The 25,047-nt window shown below is 35.5% G+C and overlaps 1 non-coding gene across 1 annotated transcript; it reads right to left on the bottom strand.

Moving 5' to 3' along the window:
* Positions 1 to 22,459: 22,459 nt before the first annotated feature.
* Trnae-cuc lies at positions 22,460 to 22,531 on the bottom strand. Its single transcript has one exon. It is a non-coding gene; the product is annotated as a tRNA-Glu (tRNA).
* Between the last annotated feature and the right edge of the window lie 2,516 nt (positions 22,532 to 25,047).

The raw sequence follows: 25,047 nt of genomic DNA, 5'->3' as shown, positions 1-25,047 counted from the left end.
GGAAAACGGGGAAAATGCAAGGCTGTCCTGATCAAGAAATGAATTAAATAAAATTAATTTGAGTGGAAATATATGCCTATCCCAAGTTAAGGACTGATGACACCGTCAGGTATAATTTAAAGTAAAGTCTAAAAATATGTGGATTATTATTGATTTATTTAAGATTATAAAATTGAAATCAAATCGATAGCCTCACAGAATCAATTCTTCAGCGATATAAAATTCATCTTGCGTAATTAATATCATAAAAAAACGTGCAGGAAACCCTTATCTTGCAAATGGCCCTGACTATCACCAGGCTTTCTAGGCTTCAATTAAGTTATAGCTGATCTAATCCAGTCACCTCCTACAATTCTTATCGCTCAGACTTCAAAGCACGTTTACATTATAATTATAACTTGGACTTTATCTCGGTAAAGTGATCATTTAAGTACAGTAACTACTAATCAATAACCCTGGGGGCTCTTATAGGGTTGCCTCTTACAACTTCTGTAAACCCAAAAAATCCAAAAAGCCCACAAAGTCCTAATAACTTTTAAGATAGATAAACAAATTAATTTGAATTTAGAACAGAACTAAACAAAAATCTATGCTTAATTCTGAATTAACTGTCTTCGCAGCCCACTTCAAAGACTCCCCTCAATAATTCTAGACTAAATCCTAGATAATTGGCCTCTAATAACCCCGCCATAATGCTTCTAGAATCTTCTACTACCTTACCTGAGACAGCCCTAAGCCGAAGTACTCTAGTAGATTGCAAACATAGACTACGGCCAATTCCGTTTAATCATAATAGGCGATTCAGTGTAATGCCTTCATCGGGCACCTGCGTCAGTTCTTGGTGGTCCCGTATGTTCGGTAGGGTTCCTTTGTTATCTGATCCTATGCAATAAACTGGTAGGCAGTAAGGTAGGCTTAGGAGGAAATTGCACCGCAATTTGTTTGATGAACTTTTTGATGCGACATCTCCCCTGGTTTGAAATGGAAGTAATTTGGGATCTAATTATGTATTCTACATAAGTACAGATTAGTAGTAATTAGATGCATCGAACTGATAACTAGGCGATATGGTAGACTTTAGCAGATGTTTATGTTTATTTCCAGCAATATTATTATTTAAAAATGATCCTATTTACTAAAGGTAATTGAATAGAAAAGGTTAAAGTTATGACCAACCTTAGCAGCTACTTATTGGAGGCATAACTTTAAAGAATGTCTTAAACTACTGATCGAACATTAAATAGGCCGTAAAATATGCATGAACAGCATTCAAGCGATACTGATTTTAAAAAAGAAAGTGATTTTAACCTGACCGTTAAGTTTTTTTCTAATGATTTTGTTATGTAACAAAATTGTAACAGTTGACGTTCGTGACCATGTTTTTTATTTTCGCTCTTCGTTTTTCTTTTATTTATTGTCAGCCAGTACATAATTTCGTGCTGTAATATTCATAATCGGACACTGCTGTTTTTTGCTTTACTTATGCGTAAAATAATTCCTATAAGTATAGCTATGCTTTATCATACCGTGAAACAAAGTATTTGCTTTTAGTTCAAAGTTAGGTACTACTGAATTCAACACGTATTTTTTGTTAATGTTTACATGTTCAAAATTCTTATGTAAAAGAGCCATGTTGACACATTTTCTTATTCCATATTCGAAACAGACTTGAATCATTAGGTACTCAATGACGTCACCCAGCCTTATATTACCATAAAGAAAGCGGCAGCTACTAAATAAAATCCGTTTTAATCGAAATTGATCGTCGTTTGTATTAATGCTTATTGATAACCTTTGGGTAAAATCAATGACTGATATACTGGTGACGTCACTCGTCAGTGGGGTACGTCTGAGAGATGACTGCCGGTAGCCGCGCTTGGGTGGCGCGCGCGCCGGCACGCGAACGATGCGCGCGAAGCGTCGAGTGGGTACGCCCTCCTGCGCAGCCGTCATAGATTATGGAATATGAGAAATGAGATTGTATCAGGTCGGGATGTTTTGGGTGATTTGTATAGGTAAATAAGACAGTAGACAGTAAAATAACAACCTTAATTTTCGAACAAGTTTTGACTGCGAGCCTCAATAGCGTTGAAAAGTTCTTACTTTATTTAAAAGTTCGTAATTACGTTCAGTATGTTTATGTCGTAATTAAAAATTGTTATTACATTCAAACTTTCAGAAGCAATTAAAAACTATTCTCAGACATACACATATTTTCCCTTTTATAAAAGGAAGTGAATCAACTTGACTAATCGTATCCTTTCAATTCTGATAAGATTCATAATCTTTGGCATTCAACCGCGCAACCAGACCGCGCATCACCCCCACCACTGCGCAAGAGTACGCAAGAGCTTCATCTACATAATTACTCCAAGCTCATTGGTGACTGTTAACCTCATGATAATTCATGAGTCCGAGCGGTGTTTAATTAATACCGTATCATGTGGGCTGTCAGATAAAACATAATGAAACTTGATGTTCTTTTTTTTATTAAAAAAAAATGTAGAACGCTTTGGGTAAACTTCCTTACGATGTTCAACAGAGTTGAATGGAATTGGGCTAATAAAAACATGTCCAAGTCACGGTGTTTGTGTTAATATTTATTTTTAGTTTGACAACGTCTGGTTTTGAACAAATCCTTAGATTGTTCGACGAAGATATGGACATGATGAAGTAGGTTAAAAATAATGGCCGTCGCGTTGGAAAGGCGTTGTTTCCGATTACTGTTACTAGAATAAACAAATCATTGTGACTGCCTTTTTGATATTAATTGGCGATAGTGACTTTTTTGTCTGATTGATTATGTCTTCCGTTTCCATAGAGACCTGCCTGGTTATATTCTTTTCTTTATCTATGTATATGGCTATATTGGTATTTTATATGGTGGCATAGAAATCTGGGAAATACCCATCTGAGACTATTATCTATGTACTTGCATAAAATAGTTCCTAAAATAATATAATCCACGAAAAAAGCTAGTTTTGTTAAAATAAAAAGCTTCCACATACAGTGATTTTGAAAGCTCCCCCACGGATAATACCCATGAAAAGTGAATTATTACTTCAAGTTCAACTGAACACATTGTATCGATTATATTGCCCCAAAAATCTGTACACAGACTTTTCAAACGCAATTTTTTGTAGTTTTATTTGTGTTAAGAGTCAAACTGATTTCAAAATGTTTAGTGAAGTACAAATTCGCATTAAAGCGGTCATGTTTGTTTCAAATCTCGCGTGCAATGTGCAGGTGTGAGAGTTCCATTATGCAAGTTATTATAAACCTGTGGCTCGCGTGTTACCCACTTAGGGCACGGAAAAACATGTGCGATCTAAATGTAGAGTTTATTCTTGACTTGCTTGTTTATTGAGTGTTAAATGCGGTGAGAATATTTTATAGACGAAGCCAGATAAATCACACATATCGTCAATTCTGACAATCTAATCTAATGTCACGCAGCCAATTCAGAAACAAAACACAGCGTAGTATTCAAATTCTATTCTAGAACATCAAAAAAAAAAAAACAAATGACGCTCGCAATTTCGATTGCCATCGCCTTTGACTAAGGGTTTTCCTCATGCATAACTTTACTTCTCAGATCAATCAATCAGACCAAGTAGACATTACGCCTCGCTACAGGTTCTTAAGTTAGGAATTAAAGTATGTCCCCCACACTGTAACCCACTTTCTGATAATAGTCAGACTTTAATTACAGCTACTTCAAAGCAGTTGGCAGTAGAAATAGTAGCAATAACGGTTGTTAAACCGATAACCACATGACCTTCGCAATTCTTCTGTAGATATTTATCTCAGTAATCATCAATAGAAATTCAAGAAGCCTGCGCTAATATTCGATTTTTACTTCGATCAAACAGTGCCGAAACTATCTGAGAGTCCGATCACAATCGATATAAATTTTTAAAGCGTAATAAATGAGTAATAAAGATCGGTAGGAAGTACTCGATGTATCGAATAGGGACATCGGTATAATACTAAGTAGGCGGCGTGTCTGCGAGAACGATTTGTAGAGCATCGTGGTGCATTATAAGAATATGTTTACAGTGCATGTTTTGTGCATTATCACTGTACCAGAATTTGCGATGGACAACTGTACAATCTAAGTGGTTATGACGTGGTAGGTTTAGCAAGCTTATGTTGTACCATAAGAGTTTTACTAGGTACCTACTTACTTGATAAATTTTATAGAAGATAGCCGTTTTCCCGCGGTTTCACCCGCGTCGCGTGGGAGCTACTGCCGGGATAAAATATAACCTATGTTACTCGCAGATAATATAGCTTTCTAATGGTGAAAGAATATTTAAAATCGATCCAGTAGTTTTTGAGTTTGTCTATTACAACCAAACAAACAAACAAAGTTTTCCTCTTTATAATATTATAGTATAGATAAAGTCGTAAAAGTAGCTTAGAAATATAATGATATTAGCTTTACTAACATTATGGAGCCAAAGAGTTGTTTTAATGAGCTAATGAATGAACGTAGGAAATTCAGTATCACATAGCACATTACATAGAAGTGCGCGAAGAAGTTCCCATTGAGAAGACGCGGAAGAAACTGCGGTTGGAAGCTAGTATAAGTAGTAGTAGTTGTATAAGTGGTCATTCCCCGACTAATCTTTTTAAGAAAGCGTGTATGTTTCATTCTGCTCAGTCCTCAATCACGCCAAAATTATAGATGTTAGAAGCAGATAATGTTATACATATCTCATTGTCTTTTATTCATAACTAAGAAACTTTCACGCTGTCATGGGTAAGCAGTGTTTCAAAAATAATAGTGTTAACTTTACGATTATAAGTGTTTATTTAATTAAAAGTGTGTTCATTTATTTTGTTATAAAAAGTTAGTGGCTCATTAATGCATTTTATTATCTCACCTTTGGAAACTATTTTTCTTGTTTATAATACGTTTATTGTTTTCTTCACACACATAGTGAGGAGATTATCGTTATGTAACAGAATTCTCACTATCATATTTAATATTACTTGTGTTTGACTGTAAATAAACGGACTTCGGCTAATTTAATATTGTCAAAGTACGAAGTTCCAACAAAAATTGTAGATTTAATTAAAATCGGCCTAATTTCACAATAACACGACTATAAAATTGTAATTACACTGTAATTGATTTTATTTACCTTCAAATGTACGACAGTCTTTTCGCAATACTGATTACTAAAACATTTTGCTCGAACATTTAATTGTAAGTACATAATTACATTGTTACGCGGCAATGCTAATCGCTGCGAACAACCATTATTTCCGTGTCACTGATTTTGTATGGATTGCGTAAAACAAATTGATCGCATTGCTATCTCGTTGCGGTGTGCCGACGACCTAAAATTAACACTTCATGCGAAAAAGACGAGGCTCAAGTCAACATAGGATACCAACTTTATTCACTGACCAGGTTATCACTACCAAGGAATTTTAAACCTTATTTCAAGCCAATTTAGGTTGTGTTTAGATTTGAAGAGGAAATAGGTGTTGTCTGGATATTATAAAGGACTTTTTCTGTAGTTTTCTCTTTTAATAAGGAATTTAGAAATTCTTTATACACTAATAACAGTCCAAATAGGGTGTGAACGTTTTTTGTGTGTTTATAGTTGTTTATATTAAATTTTGTGGGGTCTTCGTGAAATTGTACCTGTGAAGTCGGTCCGTTTGGGGCAAAAAAATATTTGCTAAAGCTAATTAGTTTAAAAATATTAGTGGAAGGAAATGAAGTCTAATAACATGTGTTAGCAGTGTTTTACGAGGCTTTGGGCTATTAAAAGTAAATTAACTTATTTTTGTTGGCGTCTCTGCCTCGTCCTTTTCCTTTTTATGGAAACGAAAGGTTCTGTTTCGCAAATATTACTTTTAAGTAAAAAGCTACGATGTTTCATTATTAATGTTGGAAATTGAATGTTTTGCAATATAAGTATGGGACTGAATATCATAATTTTGTAGGCTGTTAATATTACAAGTTTTTCATAAACTACGAATGTAGTTCATAATTAACATAAATACCCTTTATTAATTTTGTATTCCACGAAAAGGTGATATTAAGTTTATATTCATTTATGTATTTAAAAAAAAAATAAGTTTGAGTTACGAAAAAGTTATTCCGCACGGAAATCTAAGACATTGCTTGCTGTGTAAATTAGACTTACAACGGTATCAATATCCTAAGAATCTTTTATTAAGCCTTTATTGCCAACATAAATGTGTACAATTCACTATTGAGTTTTTTAGCATGCAACTAGATGTATTTACATTGTAAGTATTTATTTCATAATCCTATTACTATTAATTTCTCCTATCTGGTTTGGTGTCAGCGTTTCCTTGTGACACATAGGCCTCCTCCAGCTCTTTCCATTTTACTCTTGTGTAAGTTAATCTATGCCATAGTGTACCTGCATTCTTTCTTATGTCATCAGACCAACGTTTTCTTTGCCTTCCTCGTTTCCTTTTTGTTTGAAATCTAGGATTCCATTCGGTAATATCTTTTGTCCATTTATTCCTACTCTCTCTCATCATGTGGCCTGCCCATCTCCACTTAAGTTTATCTTAAATCTATAGCTCTCTTTCTGTCTTTTATGGTGTAGCCCAGCATACTCCTCTCCATAGCTCTCTGGCACGTGGTCAGTTTTTGGTTTTGTTTCTGTGTGTTGGCCCAGGTCTGGCAACCATAAGTGAGGATGGGTAATATGCATGTGTTGTACACTTTCCTTTTCATTGCAGTAGTATATTGTTTACTTTTTAGCACTTCCTTGAGAGACCAGAACCGTTTCCAGGCATTGGCTACCCGCCTTTCTATTTCTGCATCCATATGGTTGTTGAAAGCAATAAGTTGGCCGAGATATATATAGGAATTTACATATTCTATTTCTTCCTGATCTATAAAGATACTTCTTTGTGATCTATTTGTTATTATTTTAGTTTTTGTTTTGTTCATTATTAGGCCCACCTTTTTGCTCTCATTTGCCAAATCTTGGAGCATGTTGTTAAGGCACTCTGCATTATCTGATATAAGTATAATATCGTCCGCGAATCTCAAATGATTCAAACGTGTTCCATTTATGTTAATCCCTTAGTTATCCCATTCCATCTTCCTGATGACTTCTTCCAACACGGCGGAGAAAAGTTTTGGAGAAAGTGGATCTCCCTGCCTCACTCCTCTGTGTATGGAGAATATTTCTCCTTCTGTTTCCAATTTTATTCGTGCTTTGCTGTTTGCATATACATTTTTTATTAACCTTATATATTTGCTTTCTATTCCTTGGTTTTTCAGGGCTTCCCAAATGAAATGATGTTCTAGGCAGTCGAATGCTTTCATATAGTCCACAAACGCCATGTATACCGGATAATTATATTCCTGACATTTTTCAATAAGCTGATTTACAACATGTATATGGTCTATAGTTGCAAACCCCGATCGAAATCCAGCTTGTTCTCTTGGCTGTTGTTCATCTAGTTTCGTAGTGATGCGTTTTAGTATTATTTTCGAGAACACCTTGTATAAGTTTGACATGAGACTTATTGGCCGATAATTTCCCATGTCCAATCTGTCTCCTTTCTTGTAGATGAGTATTATAGAGCTTAATGTCCATTGCGAAGGTATATATTCCGTATTTAGGATAAGATTAAACAAGTTGGTTAGTTTTGGTGTTGTTTCTGACAATGTTGCTTTCATCATCTCATTAGTTATATGATCAGGTCCGGGTGCTTTATCATTTTTCTGAGTTTCAATCGCATGTTGGACTTCTCTTTCGAGAATCGGAGGGATATCTTCCGCTTCATCAACGAGGTTTACGTTGAATTTTAAGGTGTTTCTGGTGGAGTATAGTTCTCGGTAATAGTCTGTCGCTATCTTTAAAATTGGCTGTCTTCTTGTTTCTTCCTTGTTGTTTTTGTTTTTTAGTTTTGGGACCCATGACTTCACTTCTCTTAATTCTTTGAGTGCTTTATTAATACCCCCAGTTTTAGTTATGTGAATTTGGATGCATTTGATTCTTTTATTCAACTTGTCTTGTTTTAAATTGCGACCTATTTCTTTGCTCAGTTTAGTAATTTCCGTTAATGTTGCTTTACTTTTTCTGTTTATAAGTAGTTCTTTTCTTTTTTGAATGAGATCCCTGGTTTTAGAGCTTAGTGTACATTCGTTTATCTTTGTCTTGGTTGTTTTTCTGTAGTACATATTGTTTATTTCTCTGTTGTAAATTTCTTGTGTTTTATCTTTTTCTTTGGGTGTCGTGATGTTTTGAGGCGTTATATCGGCTGTCCACTCATTTTTCCCATGATGGAAGTGTTTCCTTTGTTTCTTTTGTTGTTTGTCAGATAATATAGCTCTGACCATGCGATGGTTACTATTGAAGTTAAAGTTATTTATTACGCTAGTGTCTTTAAAGGAATCGGGTCGATTACTGGTTATGAAGTCTATTTCGTTACGGTAGGTCCCATCGGGCGACGTCCAGGTCCACTTCCTGGCATGTCTTTTCTTGTAAACGCTATTTAGTATGGTTAAATTATTTTCCAGGGCCATATTCACGAGTCTTTTCCCATTCTTGCTTCTTTTACCTATGCCGTAGTTTCCCACTACTGAGTCTTCACCATGTTGCCGTTTGCCTATTTTACCATTGAAGTCTCCCATGACAATAATATTCTTATGGGCAGTCTCTAGTGTGGTTGAAAGTTTGCAGTAGAAATCATCTTTTACTGTTTCGTCTGCTGCTTCTGTTGGCGCATATATTTGGACTATAGTCCACTGGTTTCTGTAGCCTTGTAATTGTATGTTTAGTACCGCTATTCTTTCAGATATGCCTCTAAATTCTGAGATTTGTTTCTTTAGATGTTTTTTCACCATAAATCCAACTCCATATTGGCCCTTTGTTTCCCCGATGTAGTACAGGATGTAGTCGTTATGTTCTTCAATATGATTTCCTATTCGTCTCACTTCGCTAATACCAAGAATATCCCATTTGATTTCACTCAAAGCTATTTCTAGTTCGGAGAGTTTTTCTGCTGTCCTTAATGAAAGTGCGTTTAGGGTGGCTATATAGATATTATTTGGTTTTTCTTTGGATACTTTATTTGCTTTATTTGCTGGAGGGTAGTGGTCCTATGAATATATAATATATATGTATATATAATATATATGATATCCTAAGAATCATTACCACTTAAATCAACAATCACCAACACAACTCGTAGGCAGTAGGTACCTATAGAACCTGCAATCAGTCGAACAAAGTCATAAACTTAAATACTGGCACACAGTCACGTGTTCCTAAATTAAAACTATCGAACCACTTGCATCACTCAAATTGGTGTTCCAAAGGTGGGCTTGGAGAACACACTGCAAACTTTTAGTCGCCCGACAGTTGGGGCACATAAATCAACATGAAGATGAATCCCACGCACGTAGTACGCACATTACAAAGATTAGGTCTTTGTTTAGCCGGTATCAGACCGACTGAAAATTTGACAGATAGAAAAGAAAGAAAGAAACAAAAAAAATACATAGTAAAAAATAAATTAAAAGTTCAAACAAGACAACGTCACAGATAATAAAATAAAATAGCTACTATATAACTTTTAACTAAAAATATACAAAATTTTATTGGAATCAAGATCTTCTAAAAAAATAAAGTGCCTTCTATCGGTCAACTGTAGTTCGACTTTTTAGTGTGCAGTGTGCATTCTAAAGGTGGGCTTAGAGTCGGCTAGAGCCTTTGTCGGCACAAAACAGCACAGGTTGTAATTTGATAAAGTCGGACCGCCTACAATACGAACCTTTCTTTGGGGTTGCCCACGCAACCTTCGATTATGTTTGAATAGTGGATGTGGCGTTTTGGATAAGCAGTGTTTGGGTTCGTGTGAGAATTTGTGCGTTTGTATTGTAGTATAACGTTTGTTATATTGTTATTAATTGGTATGAGCGAACAGTGAATAATAAAGTTAGTTTATTTATACTCTATTTACCTACATATTTTTTCCGCATATAAGATTGCTTATACTAATGACGCATAATTATAACTTAAACGTCAGACACATCCTAGGACCTTGTGTGACTATTTCTTCAAAAACTTCAAAATCACTAAATTGAAACTTGGGCCTTAACCCAAGGTTGTGAGCCATGCATGCCACAATATGGACGTAATCCTAAAAATTTTTCTAGCTCAACATTTTACCCACATGCCACCTCCAATCCACCAATTCTCCGTGTTCCAGGACGAAAATTATACAGGTTTAATTAAATCGACATTAATCCGGGACTATTTGGGATAGAGACTCGTTTTATACGTCGCTCGGCTGTCATTATGTCGTTACCGTAAGTTTTTGGGGAACACGTCAGGAATTTGTTAGGCGGCCCTTGGATTAATATCGGATCCCTTTTTGTGGTTACGTTTTGTGGATTATTGGGTATGTGAAGTTATTTTTTATTTGGTACTGTACACATTTTTGTATGATTATACATCGAAAGTTGATTTAATTTGTAATATCTTTGCTTTGGATAAAACACTTAATCTAACTTCATACCCCACATTCATTTCCAACAGCATATTTTATAAATGTCCCAATGTCTGACGGATTAATGTAATTAAAAAGAATTTTTAAAAATTCCACTGTTAACGAATAATCGTTTATTCATTCTTCATACAAATATTTTTAATTTTGCATAACAACCTAACCTCATATAAAGTTTACAATAAACACATGTAAAACACGTCCTTAAGTCGAATAAATTGTTTGAAATAATAAATAAACCGCTTTGTCGATCAAATCCTGCCTTTGTTACAAAACATATTGAAACCCCAAGAGCATTGATATTAAAATTATTTATTACAACAATATTTCAATAGCTAATCCTGCCCTATTTTTATTGCACTCCAGTGTACGCATGTTTTATTTTACTAGAACTAAAAAAACTTATTTTGGTATTTAGCATGACAATAAAATAGAATTTGGTTCTCAGCTTCTAAGCAGTCTAATTATCATATTTCGCAGGTAAATAGTAAAATGTCCTTGAAGTCTGTTATATTTACCATCAAATAAACAAACGAAACATTTTTTGGTATTTGATCTTAATAAAGAAACACCTGTTTGGTATTTTGCGCCATATGCAAAACTTTTGATGTTCAGAATCAGCTGGATTGAGCAACATTTGATGTTTTTGAACACCTGTGTCAGTTTAAAGAGGATTATCTCGAACTGTTTACTTATTGCATAATTTGCTACCTAAGATATATGTAGGTGTTAAACGAACATCATAAATTATATTGAAGCCATGCCAATAATTTAACTAATTAAAACCAAGAAAATATTTTTTCACAGCGGATGATTTATTAAGTCGACATAACCGAACCAGATTCGCAGAATTTGGATTAACCTGAGACTTCGATACTACATGTGTCAAATATAAATCTAGTCCGTATAGGCTATTTTTTGCTAGCACAAGCTGTCAACTTTCGACGGTATCTTAGACCGCGTTAAACACCACCATTTTACTACCAAAATGTCAGGTCAACGTCTTTTTGTCACATTCTGTCACCATAAACTTCGCCCACATGTTCTAAAACAATAAGAAAAAAGAGCAAATTAATTTGTCGACACACAACAACCCTTATCTGCGTGTTTCTCGAACAAACACTAAACCTTCTTAATCGTTAAGAAAACAAAGCTGGGATAACAAAACGGCTCGCCGAATAAAAAACACGGTTTTTACAATCAAAGGGCCATTAGCCAATCAGTCAACGCAGGTAAAAGGAGACTTATTGGAAGTGGTCGAAATTAGGGCCATTATTTTAATTATAGAGTAAACAAACTCTAGAGACTTAATTTGAGGCCATTGCCTTTCATAATGATAATTATCTTGGACTAATCTAATTTTCGGGAATAGTTTTTGGGTTACAGAGATAGTTATTCAATGAACTACCAAATTATAGACATCGGAATGTCTTAGAGGATGTAATTTAGCATAATTTTCGATGACCAGTCCTCGTTTTAATAGTAAGAGTTCCAAATTACTATGTCTAGACCAATACCCAATCTATTATTTGAAATTATTTCTAATTGTATAGAAAGTCTGTGAAACATTTATAAATGTTCTTGTTTAGCTAAAACCACCCGAGAAAGTTTTCTAAAAGTCAGGTACGCAAATATTGTCCCTGATAAAGACACGGACATAGGGAGAAGGGATTACTCTCCCCTGGTCTTTCCATAATCATGCTCTGACAGCTTTCAGTCAAGAAACCCCTGTTTCACACAGAATTAACCACGTCATTGATGTGAAAAGCGATATAAAGCTAACCAATCCACTTTAATCACCTGCGCTTTTTGAGGATTACAGAGGATCCATATTGTTTGCTAAACAGAGGGGACTAATTTTGATCAACATGGATTTAATAATCAGTGCTGGCAACCATTTTATTCCCAGCAATGTGCCAGATACTGTTAACGTACTAAGAGACGAACGTTTACTGTATAACATTGTACCGCTAGATCACTGAAAATGATAACAATGACGGAAATTGCGTACAAGGCAGAAATCACACGTCAACTGTTTTTCTCCAGCCAACATTAAATTTCATGTTATACGATCCTTATTCCTACAGATAGACACAGGTTTACGCAATCTAAATCAAAGTGGATCCAATAAAATCCTCTCATAACTCGTCCACTGCAAAATATGAGGTGCAAATATGAACGCCTTATTTAGTAATGTCGGAAACAAACCAGTTGCCAGTAGCCTGAGAAACTCCTAGTTGCGCGCCTCCAGGGATCTAAATCATAAAGATTCATTCTGAACATTGCAGCCATCTGATGAACGAGTGCGGTCTAAACAACCTACTGCGGGGTTAACATATCGTGATTCCTTAGACGACGGCTTCTCAGAGATTGCAGATCTTCCCTCTCGAGCTTAGTTAACTAGTTGAAGCGAGATGGACGATAATGTGATTAGTCGAACGATACTTGATAGCCCCGCGGCATTCGATTCTTAACTGCATAAAAACCAGGCGACGTCTACACTACACGCACGCATTCAAAGCTCTGATTACATAACATGACACGCACACACGCGTCCGCTGTGGGATTAACGTCAGACAACCCGTTTCCTGTTACCTGCTCTGGAGCAAAAAGCAGACGTCGCTCAGTAATTTAGAATTAATTTCACATTTGAAATCAAAACACTGCTCTTCTAAGTTAAAGCGGAATTACATAGAAAACGTAGTAAATCCAACTGAGAAGATTACGTTGAAACATTGGATTCGCTCAACCGTTTTGAAGTCTCTATTTTCTAACACCGAAAATGTCTGTAACAAATCCGTACAGCGGACGCAATCTACGGGACTTAAAACAAACAATTACTTCGCTTTATTTGAAAAGGAGAGAAAAAAGTGGAGCAATCAAATCGGTGCAGCTACCGTGCGGCAAAAAACTTCGGTCTGGGATGTGCGCGGTCGATGTAACGGGCGAAGCGGCAACCGACGTAATAAGGTAGCCGATGAGAACTTGGCAGATCGTTTCCACGTACCTCCACGGCTTTCACTCGATGCTAATGCAAGTGTATGTAGCAAGAAATTGCTTCATTTATAAACTTATAAGTAACATGGAACTTGTATAGAATTAAAACTACTTCCTTTGTTTTTAAGTGGTACGTGACGAGGATCCCCAGAGATAAGTAAGTTAGAGATCGCAAGTTTGGGTCGTTGTTTCTATGAAAGTTGAACGAAATACATATTATGTGGGTTTTTGTACATCAATGTGTGTAAGTGGAACAAATTAGTTCTAAAAGATGTAATCACCATCAATCAATAATACATAATTTAAGTTCGAGATCAATCACTAAATACGACAGACCAACCATTTTCGTACTAAATCAAAACCCACGCATCAAGCTCAGCTGGGAACGCGTAACTAATTCTAGGCAAGGTGACATACTTTTCTTAAAGCAGTCCGCCAACCGGGTACCGTGGCAAATGCCTATAGATTTTCATAAATAACGCACAAGAAAGATTCAAACAATAAATAGTATAAATTCGTTTCGCCCAAACCAGCTGCGCTAAGGAGCGCGTTGAATCGCGCGATTTGATACGCGCCTCCATCAACTTGGCTTTTGTCAAAAGGTAAGCTAATAAAGTTCAGCAGATGTGATCTTCTAAACAAGACACTAACAAATGGAAACTGCAAGCAGCTTGATAACATCGTAAGAAAATGTACGACGATCTCGGAAGGCAATTTTCTCTTTATTATATGATTAATGTTCGTAGAAAAGTGAAGGCAAGTCTTCGTAACTACATAACGCAATCTAAGTTTCTCGCCAAAAACTCGGAGCAAAGCTTAATAATGCAATTCAAATAATTTTCTTGTTCGAATGCTGTTGAATTAATTTTGGAATGCGAACATCGTTACTGGCGACAGCGCGAGCGTAGAGAGAATTTGGCATCGCAAACTTCCAAAAAACGCGGTCCACTTTATTCCAGCTATCGCCACACGATCGATATCGAACACATATTTAAAAAGTCAAACTTTGCCGTTAAAGACCATACCGCGAATTCTTTGTGCCCAACAACATTCTGATACTGACAAAGAAGCGGGTCTGCATCATTATAGCCTATTGTAACGAATTTAAAATTTCCCAAATGCGAATTCGTCAAACGTAAAACAATTCGATACGCGTTTGAATTTGTTGTTCGAGCTGGTTTCAATTCAATTTCTTCGTCGTCCGAACCGCTCGCGTGAATTGGGTCGCGTAAACGGGTCCGCCCTTTTGGGACCAAAACGTTATTTTTTTCACACAGATTGCGCGTTCTTTGATCTCCAGAATGTGTGCGTTAAGCGTTTCCTTCGCTTTGTGCTAGCGCTGTGTGTGTCTTATACAGACGGAGCCTCCCGACAACGACACCCAGCGGGATGTAAAAATCAAGCAACAACGAATAGCAATGATTTTTCCCTTTTGCTTTTACATCTAGAAGGGTTGAATTATTTGATGTAGTGTATTTAATCAGAAGTAATTTTCTAAAAAAATCACTCTAATGTAATATAACATGAGACAGCAAAGGTATGCTGCTTTAGTAATACCAGGCAGCTAAAACTGGAGTAAAAGTGCCAACATGTCAAGAACTCGGAAACTCATTCTTGACACAGTTCAGTGTTATGAACATTACTTCATCCATACCGGAGAGAGTTTAGCACGTCATAAACTGTAGGATCCATTACGCGGGGGCGCTCGAGATTATTCTCAGCTTACTTTATGTGCTGGCGTTGAACATGATCCAATATTTTTCAATGGTTTCTTCTTTTATTATTCGGGTTTGGCAAGTGAATTGTGGGTGTAAAAGATTTAGTTTGCGACGTTCGTGCAGAGAGCTCATTCAGGTCGACGGTGGATGGTTACGAGCGCGCGAAGCCGGAGGTCGTATGAAACAGTGCCTAGCACCTCATAAACTGTACAACTTGTTAAGTCTTCAAGATACGTAGGTACCCGTAGAGGATTACGTTCAAGTAAAACAAAGTTGTATAATTTTTACAAAGATTTTGCTCAAATACTGGCTTAGACTTTTGCAAACACTGAGTATCTTTTTTTTTCTTTTTTTTTTTTTTTTATTTAATTATCAAAAATAATGTTTACATTTTTTTTTCACTGATTCAGCATCACTTAAACCTCTCAGGTTTGTATGTGATACTTCACAATTCTATTCGTCTCACACAATAAATTATACATAGGTAAACGTTACGTTACACATTTTATAACAAACACAAACAATTAATCAACACTGCCGAATATTTTCCAAGTACCCACTACTTAGAATACATTCGACAGTGTTCTGTTACAGATTTAAGAAGAAGTGTGTTCTTAATTTATATTTTATGTTATTTTTTGTTATGGCATCACGAGTATCAGTAGGTAAAGAATTGATTAATCGAGGTATTATATATGCACTCGTTCTTGTGCCGTAGAAATTTTTTGCAGATGTGGTGACAAGTTTTTTTTGTGCTACGCTCCGCGTGTATACAGGATGACATTTTTCGAACTTTATTGAGTTATTGAAAAATTGTTCTTTTAGGATGTTAAACTTAAACTTATCGTGTACAGGTAATGTCTCGCAGTGCTTAAAATATTCAAGGTCATGTGTTAATGTAGATTTGACTTTAGGTAAAATTATTAATTTTAATGTCCTGAGTTGTAATGCAAGAATTGGATCCAGGTAGGTTTTAAAAGTACGTCCGTAGCTGGATAACCCGTACGATATGACTGAATCAAATAGTGCATTATACAACATGAGTCTAGTTTTATAAGGCAGGCGGTTTTTTATAATATAAAATTTAGCAAGAATCGCACGTAACTTATCACACACTCGTGCAATATGGGGACGCCAGTTAAATTTACTATCAATAAGTAATCCTAAATACATATGCGTATCAACCTGTTCAATAACTGAACATTTGGTATCACAATCAAGAGGATTTTCATGGAGACAACTGTGTGAGTGTGCTACTAGCTTGAAGATTGGGGTGTTATCTTTCAAGTAAGCTGATTTTATGTGCATTATTTTTGTTTTTTGGGCATTCATTACGAGTCCCAGATCATGACACCACATACTAAGCCTGTCGAAGTCATTTTGTAGAAGTGCACCTATAAGGGTCAAGTCCTTCCCTTCGATAAGGAGACATGTATCGTCAGCAAACTGATATGATTTAGAATTGAGAAATATTGCATTCATGTCGTTAACATAAGCCAGGAAATGCAGAGGACCACATACGGATCCTTGAGCTGTACCGTTGGTCACACACACGGGGTCACTTAGGCTGTTATCTATTCTAACGTGATATTTCCTGTTTTTTAGGTAGTCAGCACACCAGGCGTACATTGGACCCCGCAATCCACTGTCTTTTAATTTCTCTAATAGTTTGTGGTGGTCTAGAGTGTCGAATGCACGGGAGAAGTCAATGAATAGTGCTAGAACATGTTTTTTTTCATTGAGTGCAGTGTTAATGTGATCTGTAAATTTTGAGAGCAACTCAGTAGTGCTTTTATTTGGCTGAAAACCATATTGTGACTCATTTATAATAGAATTTTTTCCATAAAATGTGTATATTTGGTTACAAACAAATTTTTCGACAATTTTGTCTATTGACGATAATAACGTGATTGGGCGATAATTATTTTCGTCGTTTCTTTTGCCTTTTTTGAATACTGGTCTAACACATCCTATTTTAAGATTATCCGGGTACAGGCCAGAGTGAACACTAATGTTAATGAGTCTAGCTATAGAAGATGCAATTTTGTCACTGACTGCTTGTAGATCAGCCACACTGATATTGTCTAGGCCTGGTGCTTTCTTATGATTGAGCGACATTGTAAGCTTATGTATTTGTTTTGGAGTGGCATCCTGAAATCTTAAACTAACCTCAGCAGATTTGCAGGAGTAATTATTAAGAAGTGGAACTGAGCAATCCGGTAATATTTTTTTGACAGCACTATCAAAACTAACGGCAAACTTGTTTGATATTTCAAGAGATGACATATTTTGTGCTCTAAAAGCTTCCATAATGAATTCATCAACAGACACAGATATTTTACCACATAATGAATTCAGAAAAGTCCAAAGTTTTTTAGGATTATTAAAGTTAGATTTAATTTGATCTTTGTCGTATTCATTTCTATAGAATTCAATAGTTTTATGCGTTTTATTTCTCAATCTATTATACTTTAATCTTAATATTTTATTATGGGGATCTTTCTTCCAGAGGTAAAAGCATTCATCTCTCAGATCACACAATTTCACTATGTTATTATTTAACCAGGGATATGATTTTCTGTTTTTTTTATTTATAACAATAGTACGTTTTGACTTATTTAATGCACAATTAAAAGCCTTAATTATGAATTCATATATTGAGTCCGACGTAGTTAGGTTATCGGTTTCATTCCAGTTAGTGTTATTTAAGACATCATACATAATTTTTTTGTCGTAAATGCATTTGGTCTGTGGCGCATCCTGTATAGCACGTCGAGCGGTCAGGCCGGTTAGACATACGATAGTAGCGCGGTGGTCCGCCAGAACAGTGTCGAGTGCCCCCGCGTATGGTGTTAACGTGTGCGATCGTGTGAATATGTGGTCAATGCATGATTTTGTTATTTGATTATTTCGCTTTTCAATTCTAGTATAGTCCGATATCCCACACGTTAAGCCATTCGCAGAAAGCATATCGATATACATGCCTTTGTGTGAAGTATTTGATCTAAGATCGATGTTCATATCACCCAAAACAATAAGGATAGTGTTAGACACGTAATTATTCAGTGTGTATTGGAGTTCCCTTATAAATAACGTCTTATTTGATGATGGTGGTCTATAGATTGCACACACAGCTATAGTGTTTTCTGTTGTTTTTAGAATACCTCCAAGGTATTCAAACGTGTGAGTGTTAATTGTTTGTGGAGTAAATTTAAGAAGATTTCTAACGTATATTATTATTCCACCTCCTTTTTTATGAACACGGAGCTGTGAATGCATTCTATATCCAACTAAATGAAACAAATTTGAGATTTCATCAGAGATTCCCACCTCAGTTAACACAATTAAATCAATACTTTTAAGTGAACTATTGATTATTTGAATTACTTTAGTAAAATTTTTGAGCATCGATCTTATATTTACATGCAAACAACAGAGATTTATATTATCAGTAGGAATATAACTAAAGAAACCATTTACATTGACACAATCAAATATTTCTGAGTTTACTGGTAAATCATTATTATTTAAGGTATGGAATTTTAACACAAGAAGTTTTGACACAAGTAGGCATACAGAATAAAGAGACACTTAAATATTGTGTTTAGATATTAGCACGTCAATATCATCCGTGGAGCGAATGATATGAACCTTTTTATCATCATCAGATTTTTTAACATAAACTTTACCCTCTTTACACCATACATACTTGAAAAAACCGTTAGGTGCTTTTAGGCGTTGCTTGGCTTGATAAAGCATAGTTTTCGTATTCCGAGTTAATGCTTCCCTGACGAAGATCTTACTGGTAGGTTGTTGAACAGGGATTGAAAGTGACATTTCTGCTACGGTTATTTCTTTTGATTTCGCAGCGGAGATCCATTTGTTTCGAGTTGATTTGTTGTTCAGTTCGACTAATAGATAACTAGATGAATCCGAGCGTCCCGTTATCTGCCTAACGTCCTGAATGACATCATTTTCAAGGTTTAGTATATCTGCCACTTTCTTGGTTACGGTCATAACATCAGCAGTCTGAATGTTCGGTAATCCAGCGATTTCAATAAAGTTGCACATATTTTTCTGCTCAGTTTCCTCCATACGTTGTTCCATAGCAGAGAGGCGTAGTTCCAGGTTCTTTTTCGCATTCATTAGTTCAATATTCTTATTTTCAAGTTGTCTGATTTTACTATTCTGGTTTTTAAGTATCTCCTCTATGTTACTAACTTGGTCTCCGATAAATTCTACAGACGCTTGGAAGCTCTCAAGCTCTTCTTTGATAGCTTTTTTAATTTCGGCTGAAATATTTTTCATCAATCTTTGGACATCAAATGGTACAGTTTCCGAAGCTTCTTCGGTGTCATCCGGAATGAAGAATGATGAACGCCTACTGATGTTTTTGAGGCAGTCAGTGCAGCACCATTCCAATCCATCTGAGGCTCGAAGGGCAGCAAGTTGCTTAACAGATAATTTTGCACAAGCATTCGTGGCATGAACCGTTTTTTCACATCTGCTACATTCTAGTCCGGGATTTTTTTTAGTAATATTACTATTACAATTATATATATATTATCTGAATTTGGTTTATTTTTAAAACCAAACAGATATGATATTTTGTAACTTTTCAACGTAAAAAGGCTTTCACATGTAGGCACATAATAGGAATGGTTTATGAACGTTACACAACCATGCATAATGTCCTCGAAATATTAAGGTCGTAAATAATTATAAAAACATCGTATCTCACAATTATAATGTGAGGTATGGACATAAAAAGTAACATCGGTAGGTCTCACATATTCCCGTGGGGTCCGAACAGAACGCACAATATTTTATTATAAGTAGTGAATGGTCGTTTGAGCGACCAAAATACGCGTCTTTGTTCGATGTGAGGTCCCGTCTTTCGGCTCAGGTGACACTGCGCCGTCACTAATTCGAATTCGATCCGAAAAAAAACATATAATTATACCGAAAGCGAAACGCGCAAATGAAAAAGAGCACTTCTTTGTACAATTTTGTTTAGTATTTACCGACAGCACACACGCAGAGCGCTAATTTTTCGCCTCCACGGGGTTAAGTTGTAACAATATGCGACAAAAGATGCACCGTTACAAATGTCAGAAGTGTAAATTAATGGCGACAACCTTTCATTTGTTCCTTTTGTCTCGAACAAAGTTGCTTTGTCTATTAAGGACGTAATAATGGAAGTGTTTAGCGTCAGAGCTTTTGTTGTTTCCAAAAAATAAGTATTGGAGTGATGAATAGATCGCGTGGCGCGCACGACAAGACATTGAACCGTGATTTTTCTCGCACATTAGTTAAATAGGAAGACAGAAAGATTTTTGAACGTGAAGATATTTCACTAAACACAAAAGACATTCATAATGCTTGTTCACGCTAGGAAACCTAATGAATCATCGTCAATATATCAAAATAGAAACGCACTGCATATAGAATTATTTTAAGCACTAACGAGGAGTTATCTTGAATAGTTTCTATGTACACAAACATTATTCTATATTCAATGAATCTTACCTATAGGCAAACACTCAAACAAATCTGCATAAAGCTCACTAATGGCATATCACGTCACTACAATTGCATACATATTGAGTAAGCATTACGAATACATATGTAAATCAGTTGATAATTTTGATTGGTATGTAGCAGAAATAGGTAGATCAACGTAACCGGTATAGCCATAATGTAAACATCAGATGCGGCGAAAGATCTCGGTTATAATGAAACTGGTCTGAGAGAGGAAATGCGTGCAGTAAATGATAAAGATTTACATACTGACGCCAACGAACGCGATCTGGTTTGTGCTCTCAGTGTTTGCTGAATAGTTGTGCTTTCTGGAATTTTAGAATAAGGTAATGAGTTCCAACAAATTCATAATATTGAAGCTCAAGTATGTGTATGTGTATCAATTATTAGATACGGTTGTGAAGTAATGAGCATAACAGTTTTGAGCATTGCATTTTGAAAAAACATGGAGATGTGGTGTACCTGCCGTACTAAATCAATAGCATTTATTACAAAGTTTATTTTTTATTTCGAAGATTTCGAAAGTATCTTTAAATTACCGAACATACACATTAATTTCTCAACAGTAGTAGTCGTAGTCATTAAAATAACGCATAATGACATAACTCAAATGTCGCCACGTAAAAAAGTAAGTATTAATAAAACAAATGAATCTAATGATGAATAATAACATGATGAAACATTCAGATAAGTTCTCGGAACTAAAGTAATAAATAACAACAATAATAAACGTTTGGAAACATATTTTAAACGGGTAAAGATTAACAATCGAAAACCTATTAATGACTAATCAAGGATTTGGGACTCTACTGTGGCGGTATTAGAATGTTTAATATCTCTAAATCATCCGAATGAACGAACATTCTTAGAATCCCTACTAAATTATGTCTCCATGTAATATAAGGACAGATTTAAATTATATTCTGACATAGGAGCGAAAAATTCCTTCACTAATCTGGAACCAATAAATTTCTCATGCAAATTTTGTGCTTTCTGGTACCATCGTTCTAAGAAAGACAATCTAGAGAAAAAAACACGCATCGAAACAATCGCTTTAGTCATGCAAAGAATTCAACACGATTTGAACTTATAACATTAACAGGAAATGGGATGCCTTTGCATAATGCATTCAGGTGTCTAACAAAATTCATGGTGGACGTTTGAGGATATTTTATAGGAAAAAATCTGGCGCCAAAATAAAAGACAAAAACTAAACAGCCCTGAAGTGTTGTCTACGGACTTTGTGGAACGTGTTAATGAGAGTCGGGACAAAGGATAAAGGCAGGAGGCCTAATACTTCCTGCAACGATAATATTTTAGCATGTCTCGTTAAGCCCCAGATTAGATGGCTGATCGGATAAAGAAAGTCCATACATTTTAATCTGTTCCGTACCACTGTATACGCAACGCTTACAACAATAGACGTAAACAAAGAGAAATTATTCCCAAGAAAGCAATGGCAAAAACCTTTTCAAATTCACACTTTTTATCTCCATAATCAGTGGTTGGTTCTTGTTCCTATTTTTCTTGCTTTACCGCTTAGAAAGATGAGCGATACCAATAGTTAGAGTCTAGTTAGTAGTATCTTTCCATGCGTATAAAATGCGCGTTTTTATCGCGCCAGCAATTGCAATGAACCATTCAGGGCAAAACACGAGACAAAAACGATAAAAAGCATCTTCCGGTACCGGGAATCGAACCCGAGCCTCCTGGGTGAGAGCCAGGTATCCTAGCCACTAGACCATACCGGATCCTGAACATATTCCCGAAATAGAGCATTGCATAATACGACGGCTAATGATATCCTCACAGTTATTTTTAAAGGTAACAAGGCTGGGTTTATTTTAGTGGAGTTCTTTATAGATAAGTGGAACAACAGTATGTTATGTTGTAAAATTAGCACTGTGTTCATTGGCATTACGTCCGGGATAAAGAGGTTGGTTATGATATGATGAGTGGACCGTTGTGTGAGGTGCAACGTTCGACCACCCACTGTGTATGGGTTTCTACCTATTGTATTCGACTTTTGCTTAATGTACTACAGTACAGTACAGTGTGGGAATGTACCACGGAAGTCGACTGTGTGATTAGATTAGTGTGAATGAGTGATTTTGTTTGACGTTTTTGATGCGTGTTGATGCTTTTCTGATATTAATCGTGCGTTTCATACGTAAATGCTTCTATTGTTTGCTTTACACATAGTTTACTTAGTTAGTTTTGACTTCTAAGCAACATTTCATAGCGTTTATTATTTTAATTTAAATGGTTTTTATCCTGAGTTGCTCATCCCCCAGAATTACTTAACACAAGTTCAATATCAAGTCCTACCCTATCATATTTTTTCCTTATCCATTCACTCCTTATGTCCCCTAATCCGTTATAATGTCGTTCCCATAATATCTCATTGAAGCTCAAGCCTAAGAAAAACCATCCATAGGAAATCCAGCCGCTGATCCCAAGAACTGCCTTATATAGCCGTCAGCGCCACCTGTCGTATTAAGTGTGAACTACCGGTATACAGTAGCTACACAGTATTGAGAATTCATTACAATAAAACTTTAGAAAGGTATCTTTATTGTAGCCTTAAAAGTGTTAAAGCATTTTATGTTACATCTCTCTCTCTTGGTGTAATGATTTCCGTTGCCATGGATGCGGGAAGCTAGCGATGGTAGATACCTAGTTGATACAGTTTTCGCCGAATGCATCATACCCCACTGTATTCTGATCATACTTTCACCTTATCTGTTTTACCGGACATCATATTTTTTTTCTTCTCTGTAAGTAATGTCAACTAAGACAAAAAATAATACAGTCATGATCTAAGAAAACATCTTGTTGGTTTTAGTTTCTTGTTTTTGAACCCGCATCCTCATATTTGACTGAATCGTATTATTTAACCCTGGGTCACCATAGTTAGGATTGGGTGAAGAGGCAAGCGTTCTGATTTTTTCGAATAAAGTTCCTTTTTGTTCCAAAAAAATGAGCTAAACAAGCAAAGCAGGTACTTGCTACTTGCTTATAAACAGAATCCTAATAGATACGCATACTTATTGGAAAGTTTTATGTATTGAAGTGACAAATACCGTACAATTAGGGTTTACTCACATTATTTTCGTTCTGATATTACCAGCCACTTAATATTTTATGTAAGTATACATATTAACTCAAGAAAATCACCTAAAATAAATCCTCACAAAAGACAGTAGGTACAAACTTCCCCAATTAATTAAGTTCTTAAAATATTTCAATTTCGCAACAATAAAGCCATCAAACAACTACAATATAGTCCAGATCAATCTGTACGAGTGCTTATTAAATTTTATTAGCTGTAATGTACCTATTACTCATAGCGCAATAAACAAACATGTGTTGGTACTTAAGACTTGAAACCAGACGCGGTGTCAATCAATTCAAACTCTTACATTAAGCATATGCTATAGGCGTGAATAACCACATTATAGTTGTGCCTCTACTAAGAATGTGTGGTCTGTTAAACTCACTTGAAAGTCACCTCACTTGAATTATATATGTTACCGTAAGATTACAAACATCGTTAGATTACAATCTATCTCGAGAGATTGTAAACTGTCGAATTATTGTGAACCGTAACATCTGATTGCAATTTAACGCATTATTTTTCGCTATATTATAATCTATCGATGAGAAATTGTCAAATTGTCAACTGTCCGAAAGCTCTCTCTGATTGGTCAGTCTTTTTGTAAGATCGACCAATCACGACCAGCCGTTCTGTTCCCATGGAGTTCCCGTAGAGTTAGGAATGAAATAGAGGTGTCAGTTAAATAAAATAAATGCTCTTCAAAAATTCTTCAAGTATTAAATTTATATAAAAATAACTCTTATAAAAATACAGTTAGGTATTTTGTCTTCAAATACAAACTAATATTTAAAAATAAAATAATAGGGGTGCTAATTAAACAGGCTTCTTTTTAATATCATTATTCGCCCCCAAAAATGTATGTTGCCTTCTAAATTACTAAGTCAGCCACAATTAATAAAGCGTCGAGCATCTAAATAATACTATCTTAGCCACGAGTTATCTTCCACTCTAAATACAACTCAGCATGATGGTTATTTTTTTGCATCTAAATTTGTAGCATGCATTCTAACAGTAAACTTCTTAAATACTATTAAATGACATCATAAAAATATTTATTTACCTTCTAATTTTTTAACTCGTACCTACTGAGTTTTTTGTTTAAAATATAACACATCCCATATTAATTGACCCAGCATGGAAGTAAGCATG

This window comes from Helicoverpa zea, chromosome 10 (assembly GCF_022581195.2).
Source record: "Helicoverpa zea isolate HzStark_Cry1AcR chromosome 10, ilHelZeax1.1, whole genome shotgun sequence".
Classification (NCBI taxonomy): Eukaryota; Metazoa; Arthropoda; class Insecta; order Lepidoptera; family Noctuidae; genus Helicoverpa; species Helicoverpa zea.
Note: the sequence above shows the minus strand (reverse complement) of the source record. Positions and strands in the feature narration are given on the sequence as shown.